This window comes from Pantherophis guttatus, chromosome 8, assembly GCF_059756535.1.
Source record: "Pantherophis guttatus breed Tessera chromosome 8, ASM5975653v1, whole genome shotgun sequence".
NCBI lineage: Eukaryota > Metazoa > Chordata > Lepidosauria > Squamata > Colubridae > Pantherophis > Pantherophis guttatus.
This window is the reverse complement of record NC_142070.1, coordinates 14,112,057-14,127,932: the sequence shown is the minus strand read 5'-3', so window position 1 is coordinate 14,127,932 and position 15,876 is coordinate 14,112,057.

The following is a 15,876-nucleotide window of genomic DNA, read 5'->3' as shown; positions in this document are numbered from 1 at the left end:
ATATATAAAGTCCCAAGTCCTAATTAGTTCAGCAAGACTTACTCTCAAATAAGATTGTAGTTGAAATGCTCTAACACAAGAGAATTAGATAAATCTTGTCCAAGGGTTATTCCTGTTTCACCAGCCATCCCTGAAAGTTAACTGAAGAATGTTTGCAGCTATGTGAGTGTATATATTTTAAAAGTCAAGTAATCAATTGCTATCCTTTCTCTATCATGGTTAGCCAAAAAAATTCTGACAGCTCACATACAAGAATGTAAAGACAGTCATTCTTCCAGAGCTTTATCTCCAGTGGACATACTGCATATCAATGCCTACTGGAGAATACGGGTGCAGAAAGTCTTTGTATAGTGCAATGTAACATGTATTATCTGGGTGACAAGCAGATTGCGAGGAAGTTTATTGAGCTATCTTACTGATCTTATATAAATCTCTTACAAGTTTAACCAAAAGAAGTGGCTAATGTCTTTGGTAGAGGGCACGATGGTGCAGCAAGACCACTGAGCTTGTTAGCTGGAAAGCTGACAGCCTGGGTTCAAGACCCGAGTGCCAACCTAGTAGTTCAAAAACATGCAAATGTGAGTAGATAAATAGGTACCACTTCAGTGGGAAGATAACAGCGTTCTGTGTGCCTCGGCATATAGTCATGCTGGCTACATGACCACAGAAGTATCTTCAGACAACACTGATTCCTTCAACTAAGAAATGGGGATGTTGGGGAGATGAGCACTGCCCCCAGAACCATGTCTGGACAGGAGAAACCTTTACTCCTAATGCCTTTGGTATTAGATTTATAAAATTTATTTATTTATTTATTTATTGGTTCGATTTATATGCCGCCCATCTCCGGAGACTAAGGGAGGCTTACAATGCATTAAGCAATAGCCTTCATACTTTTGTATATATCTGCTTAGTAGGGCTTTCGCCCCCCCCCAAAGCGGTGTTCTTTTTTATACAAAGTCAGCTTATTGCCCCCACAATCCGGGTCCTCATTTTACCTACCTCGAAAGGATGGAAGGCTGAGTCAACCTTGAGCCTGGTGAGATTTGAACTTGCAGTAATTGCAGGCAGCTGGTACTACTTAACAGCACTTTAGTCTGCTGCGCCACCAAGGCATACAGTGCAGCTGGAAGAAACCCTTTAGGTCATCCAGTCTTACACCTTGCTAAGAACAGAAATTCATTAAACCATTCCCAGTAGATAATAGTTCATGCTGTGCTTGATTGCATCCAATGAATGTTGAGTCTGTTTTTTAACTGTTCTTGACTGCATCCAATGAACAATGATGCTGTTCTTTAACTATTTTTTACTGGCAGTTTCATCTAATAGAATCTGTATTTTAGTAACTAGCAAACTTAATGATGCAGAGAGCCAGGTCAGGGTTATATTTCAGGGCTCATGATTTAAGGTTATTGGGCAATGCTTCAACCAGAAAAGGGTACTGAAGTATTTAAGCAAAGGGCATTACCATTCTTCTCTAAAAAAAGGCATGAAGTGAACTATTTCCCATTTGCATTAAGATTCCTTGGCCCACAGAAAACATGTTTTTCCCACTTTCAAATATAATGCATGTCTCAACTTCGCTAATGTCATCATTAATATACAGTATTACTTTTTTTTTTGCTAGATTTAAAGTTGGTATTATGCCTCTGAGAACTGAATTATGAAGAATGCACAAACACACAGAGTAGGAAGATCTGTCAATTTCTATTCAGTTTTCACATTTGTGGATCTCATTTCTATCAATTTTTATGTTTCCATTTATATTTTATTTATTAAATTAATTTGCCATCCATCTCAATCACAGGGTGAGTCTGGGTGGCTTATATGCTTTATTTAGTTTCTACCTTTCATATTTGTAAATGTTTGTGATAATAAACATGAGTTTTCACTTTTTTCTTGCACATTTCTCTAAACATGAATTTTATTTGCATTTGCCTAATGTACATATTTTTTGAAAAATAAATAAAATTTTAAATTATTTTAAATTGATGAACTGATTTGCAGAATTGAAGCAAATAATTTCAAATATCTGGTAATTGACCATAATAAACATTTTAATTTTTATACTTTAATACTTTATTCTTTTATTTATTAAAATATATAGCTGCCCAACTCGTATACAATTTGTATTGTTATTGCCACTCTCGATGGAATGACAGGCTTTTGATCCCATATTTGATTCAAAAATACAAAATTTTTATTTGCTTGTCAAATTTAAGCTTCCATTTTAAAATTTAGTAATCTTTAAAACATCATTAAACGTGACATTTGTCATTAAACATCAAAATTAATCATCTTCAAATACAGAATAAAAAATATCTTCTGCATTCAAAATACGTTTTGTAAACTCCCAAAATTTTACTGTACTCTTCTGCCAGGAAGGAAAAAGAATGTACAGAACTCTTCTTCAATGACTTCAAAATTCAATGTGAATAACAAAAATGCTTCTCAGAGTACAGACAATAGAAGTGGGACATTCTAGGCTTCTGTTGCCCGTGTATAGGCAACCCATGATCCTCCTACACAGGTGACCATAAAAAACTACAATGATGTCATGAGCTCAAAACTTGAATTAGTCAAAGCATACAATTACGAAATGATGCATGTGATGTCACCTGTCCCTTTTCAGCTGGCCTTTTGTCTCCATACTTATCGCTCTGTGAAAACCATGGAAAAACTAGCAAAGTCTAGGAAAAGTCATCAGTTCAAAGTTCTACTTTTCTGCAGCTGATTTGTGATAGGGACTGACTTTGGAAACAACAAGCAGACTTCAGCAGATGGAAAAATGAAGTCAAGGCAGATGTCAGATTTAAATTTTAAATAAAGAGAGAAACATAAGGATTCCGAGAGGGAAAAAAACATTCCTATAGGTTGCCTAAGCCTGTTCTCACAATAGAAGCCAATGTCTTCTGGTTTTTGTGTATTATAATTATACCTCCAGTAGATCTAAATATATGAGTTTTCTCTGTAGCAAACCAGAGAGTAACACCCAAGCCTGGGAAAGTGGTATAGCTAATGCCACCAACTTTCTCAAGAAGTTTACTTTGGACGGAATGCTTTTGCCTATCCCTTAATTTATTTCTTAACAAATATTCTTCTGCATAGCCAATATAATGTCCCTAAGCCCAACCAGTTGCAGGTGAAAGTCTGAATAGCAAGTGCCATTTACTGTATAGGTAGTCCTCAACTTACAACCACAAAGGAGCTCAAAATTTCCATTCCTAAATGAGACAGTTGTTAAGTGAGCTTTGCCCCATTTTATGACCTTTCTTGCCACAGCTGTAAAGTGAATCACTGAAGTTCTTAAATAAGTAACATGGTTGTAAAGTAAATCTGGCTTCCCCATTGACTTTGCTTGTCAGAAGGTTACAACAGGTGATCGATGAAATGACAGCCCCCCACACACACACAAGACCTTGCAATCGTCATAAATATGAGCCAATTGCCAAGTGTTCTAATTTTGATCATTTATTTATTTTATTTATTTTGTCGCATTTCTATGCTGCCCAACTCCCAAGGGACTCTTGGGACTCCCAAGGGATCATATAACGAGGATGCTACAAGTGTTGTAAGTGTGAAAAATGGTCATTAGTCACTTTTTTCATGCTGTTGTAACTTTGAATAGCCACTAAATGAAAGATTGTAAATTGAGGACTACCTGTAATTGCACAACTTCATGGTATTTAGCATTTGACAGGCAATATTTGATATCATATGATATCGTATTCCAGACATAGCTGTCTGGATTTTTTTAGGAGCTGTAGCCGAACACAGTTACAGGAGAGAAGAGAAATCTGTCTGTTCTCAGACATTTAGGAAATCAGCCTATAAAGCTTCATGTTCCTCTTCAGAATTCCCAACCATATTATGACAGAAAAGAAGGCTGGCTGGTTTTGGATGTGGCCAAACCACAGGTGGCTAAAGCAAGTGTCTGACTTAATGCCCTCCTAAAATGACACCACAGCATAGCTTCCTTAAAGACCTCTTTCCAGGTGCTGCCAAAATTATGCCCTGAGTCTACTGCATGCAGACAAGTAACTAATGCCACTTGCAAGAACACACGTTAAGAATGACACAAAGGGGTAGGTAATGGTGTCGCCTACTGCTTCTAAGTGCCCATCAGGCCCATGCGTTAAGACAGCCCTGACACTGCTATCATGTCACTCCTAGTCCTTCTTTTCATTAAACTAGACATACCTAATTCCTGCAACCATTTGCACAGGTTCACCTGGTGCACCAATTGCGACCCTACTTGGATCAGGAGGCTCTCCTCACAATCACTCATGCCCTTGTCATCTCACGGTTAGATTATTGCAATGCACTCTACATGGGGCTACCGGTCGAGACCCCCGCGAAAGCATTACGAGGGGGGACATGGGGATGGGGGTTGGACTAATATGTCTCTGGGCACATATCTGGTGGAGGTGGGTGTCAGGGTGAGTAGGCGGACGGTTACCTTGCGGCCGCGAAAGGTTGGTCGGCAGCTGCTGCGCGTTGCCGCTCCTGATTACTGGGACGGACCGGGTAATGAGGAACCCAGAAGTATAGACTAATGGGCGCGCTTATTTAAATCGCGTTGGGCGACGGCGACGCCCAACGCTGACTTTGTGTTATCTTTATCTGAACTCAGCAATGTCTGCAGCAATTCTGGATGCTGAATAAACCTTTTCCTGCTTTAACGAACCTTGACTGCAGCGTGGCTTATTATACCATCCTCTGTTGTGCTGAGAGAGCTGAGACTACTCTTGAAAAGTGTTCTGAGATGACAGTTGGTCCAGAAGCAGCCACGAAAGCTGTCGTGGGTGCACCTAGGTACACCCACATTACACCAATTCTCCGTGAGCTGCACTGGCTCCCTATTGGTCTCAGGTTACAATTTAAGGTGTTGGTTATTACCTTTAAAGCCCTACATGGCTCAGGGCCAGGGTATCTTCGAGACCGCCTTCTACCGCATAGCTCCCAGTGACCAGTAAGATCCCACAGAGTCGGTCTCCTCAGGGTCCCGTCAGCTAAACAATGCTGGCTGGCGGGCCCGTGGGGGAGGGCCTTCTCTGTGGCTGCCCCAGCTCTCTGGAACCAATTACCTCCTGAGGTCCGGACCGCCCCCACCCTATTGGCCTTCCAAAAACCGGTGAAGACCTGGCTCTTCCGGCAGGCCTGGGGCCGTTGATCTTGCTGCTGTGATTTGGCGAGATCCGGCCATGAATGGTGTGAATGGGTTTTAATTGTTTTTAATGGTTTAACTTTTAATATTTTATATATGGTTTTTAAATGCATTGTAAGCCGCCTTGAGTCTTCGGAGAAAGGCGGCATACAAGTTGAACAAATAAATTTTTTATATGTTTTAATCTCCAGGCCCTTAATCATCTTTGTTGCTCTTCTCTGTACTCTTTCTAGAGTCTCAACATCTTTTTTATATCATGGTGATCAAAACTGGATGCAGTATTCCAAGTGTGGCCTTACCAAGGCATTATAAAGTGGTAGTAACACTTCACCTAATTTTGATTCTATCCCTGTGTTAATGCAGCCTAGGACTGGGCTGGCTTTTTTGGCAGCTGCAGCACAGTGTTGGCTCATATTTAAGTGATTGTCCCTTAGGACTCCTAGGTCCCTCTCACAGTTACTACTATTGAGCTACGTACCACCTATACTATACCTGTGCATTTGGTTTTTCTTGCCTAAATGTAGAACCCAAGGGTGAAATCCAGCAGGTTCTGACAGGTTCTGGAGAACTGGTAGCGGAAATTTTGAGTAGTTCAGAGAACCGGCAAACACCACATCTGGCTGGCCCAAGAGTGGGATGGGAATGGACATTTTGCAATATCCTTCCCCCAGGAGTGGGGAGGGAACGGGGATTTTGTAGTATCCTTTCCCTGCCACACCCATCAAGCCACACCACACTACGCCCACAGAACCGGTAGTAAAAAAATTTTACCACTGGTAGAACCTTACTTTTTTCACCACCCAAGCGCTGCAAAAAAAAACCAGGAATAAAATAAGTGTCAAAGAACCAGAACACTTTCACTCAGGAATCAGCCACCAGAGATATCAACAATGGAGGCTGAGGTGAGACAATGATGTAAGCAAAGTCATGCTCTCATAACACAAGCTCCTCCCCTTTTGATTATGTGTGATGATGTCACACGCCTATAGAAAAAGAACAGAGCTTGTGTCATGCAACTCTGCAACTCCTCCAAGTCCTACGGAGGGTCCTGGCAAGACAATCATTGCACAGACTGAATAATTTGATTGCTGGGGAAAATTTAAATTCTCCCTAACCCTAACCCTGCTCATTCATTTTCTCACAGCAATCCTGTAAGGTAGGTCAAGCGGAGAAAGGCAACTGGCTCAAAGTCTTGGCAAGTGTTAAATTTGGGGGTCAAGTTCATTTCTCTTACCAGTGGTGTTTCTCAGGCATTCTTTTCTTTTTTTGTTTTTTTAATTTTTTTTATTAAACATTTTTTAAAAACAAACAAAAGGAAAGCTTTAACACTTTTTCTGTTTCAACAGTTTTACATCCGACAAAACATTTCATAGTTATACATTTTTTCCCTTCCTTATTTCTACTATATCATTTATACATATACTTCTAATCTTTGTTTCTTTACATATATACACAACAATACCCGTGTACCCACTTTCATTTCTACAATTTTTGTTTCCTCATATTAACAATTATACTGCAACTCCTATTTCTACCGTTATTTAATTTTTCCCTTCCTTTTATCTCTCTCCTCCAATCATTCATACCATTTCTCCCACACTAAGTAATATTCTGTTTCCTCTTTTTCTTATATCTCCTTTGTTAATTTATCCATCTCCGCACATTCCAAAACTTTTCTAATCAGATTTTCTTCGGATGGCATATTGTCATATTTCCAATTCTGAGCATAGATTATTCTTGCTGCTGTGGTAATATGGATGATTAAATATTGTATTTCTTTTTCGTATGACCCTGGGAGTATTCCTAATAAAAATGTTTCTGGCCTCATCTCTATCTTTTGTTTGGTTATTTCTTCTAATTGTGATCTGATTCTACTCCAATATTGTTTCGCTTTGTGGCAGGACCACCACATGTGGTAGTACGTTCCCTTTTGCTGTTTGCATTTCCAACATGTTGGTGAGGTATTGGGAAACATCTTTGCACACTTTTCTTGAACTCAACAGCTAAGCAGGAAAAGCTGAGCTGGTGGAAAGCTGAAGGGGACAGATTATTTTATAAAGTTACCTTTTTTGGGACTCAGTAGGCTCAAAAGAGGTGTGCAGTCTAAATAACTATACTCGCCCCAGTCATTATCTGTCTGGCAAAACAATATTCATGTGGGATGAGACGGGCTTTAAATAGAAAAACCACCATACATTAAACACAAAGGGGGAAGATTTTCTTGCAGGTCATTTGGGGAAGGAAACAAAATAGCTCCAACCACAGACAACCACACAGAAAATATATACATACATTTTAAAATATGAGCTTATCAGAAGAGTCCGTTCCCCTGCTGGTTGAAACAAAAATGTCACTGTGCAAGTAGTCCTTGACTTACAACCACAATTGAGCTCAAAACCTCCACTGCTAAGCAAGACAATTGTTAAGTGGGCATTGCTCCATTTTACAACCTTTGTTGCCACTGTTGTTAAGTGAATTGTTGCCCACCTTGCAGAAAAGGGGTCCAAAAAAATGACAAAAAAATCCAAATTCAACTCATCTGGGTAGATGGTAGGCAGCCTAGGACTGTGTTGACTTTTTGGGCAGCTGCAGCACACTGCTGGCTCATATTTTAGTGATTGTTCACTAGGTCTCCAATATCCTTCTTACAGTTACTACTAGTGAGCCAAGCCACATCTATTCTGTATCTGTGTTTTTCCTGTCTAGATATAGAACTTTACTTTTCTCACCAGTGAATTTCATTTTGTTAGATAGGGCCCAGTGTTTAAGTCTATCAAGATCCTTCTGTATTTTGAGCCTATCTTCTGGAATATTGGCGATTCCTGCCAGCTTGGTGTCTGCTTCTCTAAACTGCAATACACTGAAAAATTCTACTTAGTGTTTATGTATAAAGAGACGCATAGAATCAAAATCACGTGAAGTATTACTACTGCTTTATAAAGCCTTAGTAAGGCCACACTTGGAATGCTGCATCCAGTTTTGGTCACCACATTACAAAAAAAGATGTTGAGACTTTGGAAAAAGTGCAAAGAAGAGCACTAAGATGATTAAGGGTCTGGAGACAAAAACATATGAAGAATGGTTGCAGGAATTACATATACCCAGTCTAGAGAAAAGAAAGACTAGGGGTGACATAACAGCAGTATTCCAGTATTTGTGGGACTGCCACGAAAAAGAGAGGGTCAACTTATTTTCCAAAGCACCAGAGGGCAGGACAAGAAACAATGGATGGGAAGTAATCAAGGAGAGAAGCAACCTGGAATTAATTAAAGAGAAATTTCCTAACAGTGAGGACAATTAACCAGTGGAACAGTTTGCCTCCAGAAATCGTGGGTGTTCCATCACTGGAGATTTTTAAGAAGAGACTAGACCAGGGGTGAAATGCTCTCGGTTCGGACCGGATCACCCAATCCAGTAGTAATGGCGGCAGGTGGTTTGGAGAACCGGTAACAAAAATCCCTGCCCCCCCGCCCCCGCCCCAGGGCCAGCTGAGACATGCAATCATCAGAGGCTTTTTTTATTCTTTTAAAAGCATTTTTAAAGCATTTTTAAAGACCAGTATGCTCCCACAGAGAGGGACTCCTCAGGGTGCCGTCAGCCAGGCAATGTCGGCTGGCGACCCCCAGGGGGAGGGCCTTCTCTGTGGCAGCTCCTGCCCTCTGGAACGATTTGCCCCCGGAGATACGAAGGATATCGGATCTCCGGGTCTTTCGCCGTGCCCTGAAAACTTTTCTTTTCCATCAAGCAGGGCTGGCGTGAACACCCCCCCACCTTTTAGTCTTTTTTAGTTTTTTAGCTTTTAAATTGTCAATGGGTTTTAATTCGAATTGTTTTAAATTTGGGCCAAAGGTATGTAATTCTTTTAATAATTTTAAATTTTGTATTGGTATGTGTTTTAGTTCTGGCTGTGCACCGCCCTGAGTCCACTAGGAGAAGGGCAGTATACAAATTGAATAAAATAAATAAAATAAATAAATAATTTTTTTCTAAAACTTCTTTGGCCAAAGAGGTTGTAGAAAAAATGCTTTTAAAAGTAAAAAAAAAAAAAAAGTTGGCCACGCCCACCCAGTCACATTACCCCCAGCAAGCCACGCCCACAGAACCAGTAATAACGAATTTTACATTTCACCACTGACTGGACACAACCACCTATCTGAAATGGTAGAGGGTCTCCTGCTTGAGCAAGGGGTTGGACTAGAAGACCTCCAAGGTCCCTTCCAGCTCTATTCTGATCAATATAAAGCAGTCTAAAACCTGCATCCCTCACTAAAACAAAAACAAAGAAGCAAAAAGAGAACCAATGTATTTATCTCTAACATGGGAGGATAAAATGACCACGTACTCTTCATACAGGTCCATACACACCTTTCACAAGCTGATGTGTCGCCTGTGTTGAGCATGAGATAATTATATAGAAGAACCCTCTCTGGTTGCCCTCAAGGAAGTGGAATAAATACCACTTTCTTGGAAGACATTTTTTTTTGGAGAACAACAGCAACGGTAGGGATGCATTGCCATATAAGGACTTCCTTGTCATAGCTGTGTCTCCCTCCTGATTAACAGCCAAAGTAAACTGCCATGTAGGAATAAGGCTGTAACCCAGTTTCTTACACACTTATGCACACTCATTATTTCCAGCTCTGTGGGCAACCAAGCCCAAGGTACACTGAACACACCCAGAGCAAATATACATAGGTTGGTTACCCATTCGGAATGAGCATATTTTTTTAATTTCGTCACACGAAGTGCTTTCCATGAAGTGCTTTATAATATATGAAGCAATCCTAGGGGTGGGCAGGGATGAGGGACAGTCAATGTGGTTGGGTTGCGGGTCTAAAGGCTGGAAAAATCCCAAATCCAGGTCCTTATTTAATTACAGGAAGTTCACTTGCTGCTATCTCTCTTCTCTAAGTGCCCCTAATGGTCAATAGGATAAAAAGGAACTAAAAAACAAGCAACTCTACGAATGAATTGTGATGGCCTCACTGAAATACTGATGAAACTTAGTTTTTCTTTCCTTATTTTTCCCCAACTATTGACTGGGTTGCACTAACCCAGATTATAGCATAGTTGGCTTTGGTTTAGTTTTTCGGATGAATCCAGTGATTATAGTTTGTAAACTATAATTTGTAGTTTGTAAACTGCAAGTTATGGCTAGGGCAATGTATGAATTCAGCCAAGTGTGAATTACTCAGCCAAGCGTGGCTGAGCAAATTATGATTTGAATGTGTGAATTCAGTAATTGGCATGCTTTGCTTAGCGGTGTTAGTCTATATGTGTGTTTATGTTCCTTTACCATTTGAAGAAAAATAGTTGGATATACGTATATTTCAATAAGGGGGAAAGGGAAATTGCCTTTATAAGCAGTCTTATGTACCTTCGTAGTTTCCTAACTCAGAACCTCGGCCAGATCATCTGGATGGTACAGGTAGTCCTCAACTTACAACCACAATTCAGACCAGAATTTATGTTGCTAAGCAAGGCAGATGTTAAGTGAATCACACCTGATTTTTGTAACCTAATTTGTCACCGTTGTTAAGGGAATCCCACAATCATTAAGCAAATCCAGTTTTCATCAGTGGTGAAATCCAATTTTTTTTACTACCGGTTCTGTGGGCGTGGCTTGGTGGGCATGGCAGAGGAAGGATACTGCAAAATCTCCATTCCCACACTGCAAAATCCCCATTCCTTCCCCACTCCTGGGGAAGGATATTGCAAAATCCCCATTCCCTTCCCACTCAGGGGCCAGCCACAGGTGGTATTTGCCAGTTCTCCAAACTGCTCAAAATTTCCGCTACCGGTTCTCCAGAACCTGTCAGAACCTGCTGGATTTCACCCCTGGTTTCCAACCATTGATTTTGCTTGTCAAAAGCCAGCTGGGAAAGTTGCAAATAGTGGTCATATGACCCCGGGACACTGCAACTGCTATAAATACATGTCGGTTGCCAAGAACCCAAATTTTGATAATGTGACCATGGGGAAGCTACGACGGTTGTAAGTGTGAGGACACACTTACTCACACTTAGGGCCTGATAGCCTGATAGACTGATAGCATTCTGATTAACACCAGCTGTCTGCAATTACTGTAAGTTCGAATCTCACCAGGCTCAAGGTTGACTCAGCCTTCCATCCTTTCTCAGGTAAGTAAATTGAGGACCCAGATTGTGGGGGCGATAAGCTGACTTTGTATAAATATACAAAAGTATGAAGGCTATTGCTTAACGCATTGTAAGCCACCCTGAGTCTCCGGAGAAGGGCGGCATATAAATCAAATTTAAAAAAATAAATTAAAAAATTAAAAAAATTGCAAGTCACTTTTTTTAGTTCTCTTGTAACTTTGAATGGTTCTAAGTCTAAGACTACTGTATCTGTGAGACCAGGCAGAGCTGTAGCTGCCTTAGCTAAAGATGAAGCAGGCCCATAAGCAGGGTGGAAAAATCCGATTGACAAGATCCTTCAGGGAGATAGTTAAGAAGGAATCGAAGGAATGTTAAGCAAACAAAAGGAGAAGAAATATCACCTGACTCAGACAAAGGAAATTAGGCCTGAACAAATGTGGAATAAATGTTTAAAAAGTAATAGATGGATGACTTTAATTACAAAGCCATAATTTTACTTAGAGATTTTCTTTTCAGAAAATAGGGATACTGTCTTGAAGAAGAGTATTTATGATAGGCTAAAATTTTCAGGCTGCACTCCTAAAACATCTATTTTTCTGGGAAACAGAAAATAATGTTTACTCCGTGTTTTTCAGTGTAATATTTCTGTGCTGTATTTGTTTGCTTTGTTATTCCTTCGTTCAGACCATATAAATATAAAAGAGTGTATCTACGTACAAAATAAAATTTGTGTGGGTGTTTCCCTAACTTGATTGCTATTTCCACTGCCACATTCTTTAATATGACTATAATTTGACAGAAATCCTCCATTTTACCACTGTTTTTTTTTAAAAAAATATTTAAAAACTACCCTGAATGTACTAGGGTGCTTTCTTTCATGAATAGCATATTCTCTGTCATCTACAGGTCCTAATAACATCCCACTCTGTGAAATACAGCCCTGCTTTTCATAGCAATTCCTGTTGATCATGGAAAGGCAAGAAAAAAAACTTAACATTTTAGTTAGAAAGGCAGGTTCTCTCTGAAATTTTGGGGTTGTTTTTTGTTTTTTTTGTTTTTGCATTAGTCTTGGGTGCTTTTGGGCATCAACACCAACAATCCACAAAAGACAATATAATTAAACCTCTATCAACAAAATCCCCAAACTAAATTCAGATAATCGTAATACCTGCCCATGTTGGAGATTACTGATTACTGTACTGATTACCCTAGTACAGTAATGGCTAACCTTTTTGCCATCGCGTGCCAAAAGTAGGGGGAGCGAGGGGCAAGGGGAGCGCGCGTGCATGCCCACACCCATAATTCAATGCACCCCGCACTCCATGCATGCACACGTGACACCCTCCCCCCACATGCTTGGCACACGACAGCAAAAAGGTTACCAGTCAGCCCGGTAGACCCGTTTTTTGCCCTCCCCAGGCTCCAAAGGTTTTCTTGGAGACTGGGGAGGATGAAAACAGCCTTCCTCACCCCGCTGGAGGCCCTCCAGAGGTCAGAAACAGGCCGTTTCCTGACTTCCGGTGGACCCGGAAGGCCCGAAAATCAGCTAGGGCAATGCTCGCATGCCCACAGATATGGCTTCATGTGCCACCTGTGGCACGTGTGCCACAGGTTCGCCATCACGGCCCTAGTATGTAAGATTTGTGTACTGAAATAGCACTGTATTCTACTGAAATAGTACAATATAATGGAAAGTGTTCTCTTCAGTTTAGGAATAGAGGCAGCTGATGAATACAATGTGACTAATATTTTGTGCAATGTCAATTACTTTGGGTAGTTTTATTTCACCTTTTGTTAAAAGAGTTTTGGCAATCTTAAATTGTTCTGGTATGGATAGTGTCATTAAATATCTTGGCCACTAGGTGGTACTAGGCTACATAATATCTGGATAAAATCAATTGGTGTTAGAGAGAAAAATAACTTTATATATAGCATTGACTTCCTATCTAAACTTCCCCTGGTGCTCTCCATTTTATCCTCCAGAAACCTGTGAAGTAAATTATAAAGGAGGAGAATGAAACCTGAAAGAATAAATAAAACTGAAGTTCGCTCCAAATTTAGTCATCGATAAAGTTGATAACTGGAATCCAACTTAAGTCTTACTGATGGGAGTGTTAAATTTTCTGACCATTTATGTTTTGTGGGGGAGATGTAGTAAGAAAAATATATTATTATTATTCAAGTGAGACTTTGGATTTGTAATTTATAATTTGAATCCAGTAAAAGTTTAAAAAAAAGTTTTTAAAATTATTATATGAAATTTATTCTTGACATATTATTCTTGCGTCTTTTTCTTAAAATGAGATTCCTAAAATTCATGGATTATGAACTTTCCTTTACCTCTGACCCATTTTTAGTTACTGGGAAACAGGCAGAAATAACTGCAAACCTGATCCTAGTTATTTCTAAAAAAAACCCTCAATTTTTCAGAGGTCGAGAAAGGGATACTGGTGCTAACTAATTGAGGAGATTTGCATACTTATCCAATTTCTAAATAGGCAAAAACATCTATCTTCGTTGCCTATCCTTGTTAGTTTTGGAAATCTTAAGTATAGTATAATTTTCCAAATTATAGCCCACAAATATATTCTATGGTTATTTTTTTTTTTTTTTTGCAGGGAATTTTTGAAGAAAAATAATGTAAGGCACACCCACAAAAACACCTACACAATGACACAAACACATGCATCAATATTTGCTTTTATTTGAAATGCTATGCAATTTTCTACAGAATATAAACAGGGCAATAGCTGTTTGCAACAGAGAAGAAACGCAATGAAGTGGCTTGTTAAAGTTAACTTTAATTATATCTAAAATTGTTCAAGACTTTGGTGGATCAGGAAAGTGGGGAATAGTATTCTTTTTTAAATATTATAAATAAAAGAGAATACAGGCAGTCCTTAATTTACAATACAATTGAGCCCAAAATTTCTGTTGCTAAGTGACTTTCTTGTCACAGTTGTTAAGTGACTCACTCCAGTTGTTAAGTTAGGAATATGCTTGTTAAGTGGCTTCCTCGTTGACAGTTTTGCTCACCACACTATAAAAAAGATGTTGAGACTCTAGAAAAAGTGCAGAGAAGAACAACCAGGATGATTAGGGGACTGGAGACTAAAACATATGAAGAACTGTTACAGGAACTGGGCATGGGTAGTCTAGTGAAGAGAAGGACCAGGGGAGACACGATCCAATATTTGAGAGGTTGCCACAGAGAGGAGGGGGGTCAAGCTATTTTCCAAAGCACCTGAAGGCCAGACAAGGAATAATGGATGGAAACTGAACAAGGGGAGATTCAACCTGGAAATAAGGAGAAATTTTCTGACAGTGAGAACAATCAATCAATGGAACAGAAGATGCCTTTGGAAGTTGTGGGAGCTTCATCACTGAAGGCTTTCAAGAAGAGATTGGACTGCCATTTGTCAGAAATGGTGTGGGGTCTCCTGCTTGGGCGGAGAGTTAGACTAGATGACCTACAAGGTCCCTTCCAACTCTGTTAATCTGTAATCCCTGCTCCTCCGTTTTATTACTTCCACAAAAATGTTGTCAGTGATAGGAGAATAAGTAGTCTAAGAGCCAGTGACGAGACCTGCGTGCCTAAGACTTAGCTTGTCAGAAAGTCACAAAGGGAGATCATTTGATCCCAGGACACTGTAACCTTCATAAATATGAGTCAGTTAGCAAACATCTGAATTTTGATCACGTGGCTGTGGGATGCTGCAATGGTCGTAAGTGTGAAAAACGGCCATAAGTCACTTTTTTCAGTGTCATTGTAACTTTGAACAATCACAAAACAAAATGTTGTAAGTCAAGAACTACCTTTATTTATAGCTCTAGGTTGAAATGAAGAGTCCTTAACAGTGGTGAAATCTGAACTGGTTTGCTATCGGTTTGCTGGCCGCGCATGCGTGCTGTGCACCAAGTGCGCGCTGTGTGTGTACATGCACAGTGCATACCAAACATGTGTTACGTGTGTGCGCATGTGCAGTACTTGCCAAAAGGAGGCTTGGGAAGGTAAGTAGAACAGTGACGGGGGGGATCAGTTGTGCCGCGCAATTTAGCTTCGCTAGAAAGCAGGATTTCCTGCTTTCTAGCAAAGCTAAATCTCGCGGCACAGCTGATCATCAGAAATACTGGTTCATAGGAACCGGTAGCTAACTACTGGTTTGCCCGAAATGGTAGCGTTTTTTAACTACCGGTTCGACTGAACCAGTATTTTTTATCACTACCGGTTTGCCCAAACCGGAGCAAACTGGTAGCATTTCACCCCTGGTCCTTAAGCTTGGTTGATTTCTTGCAGATGTTTCATTAACCAGTGAAATGATGATGTAACCTAGTTTGGGCAGTGAACCATCTGCAAGAGATCAACCAACCTCAGACAGCCCCAAGGACTCTTCACAATGTAAATTGTGATCGGGAATTCACAGCCAAATAAACCGTAGTCCTGGGAGTGTTGACCAGTCAGAATGAAAATAAGTTGATTCCTCAGAAGGAATAAAAATAGCAAAAACGTATGGTCTTAAAAATAAGACCATTAAAATTCTGTTTCAGCAGCAGCATTGGAAAACTTGTAACCGAATGAGTAACATGCTG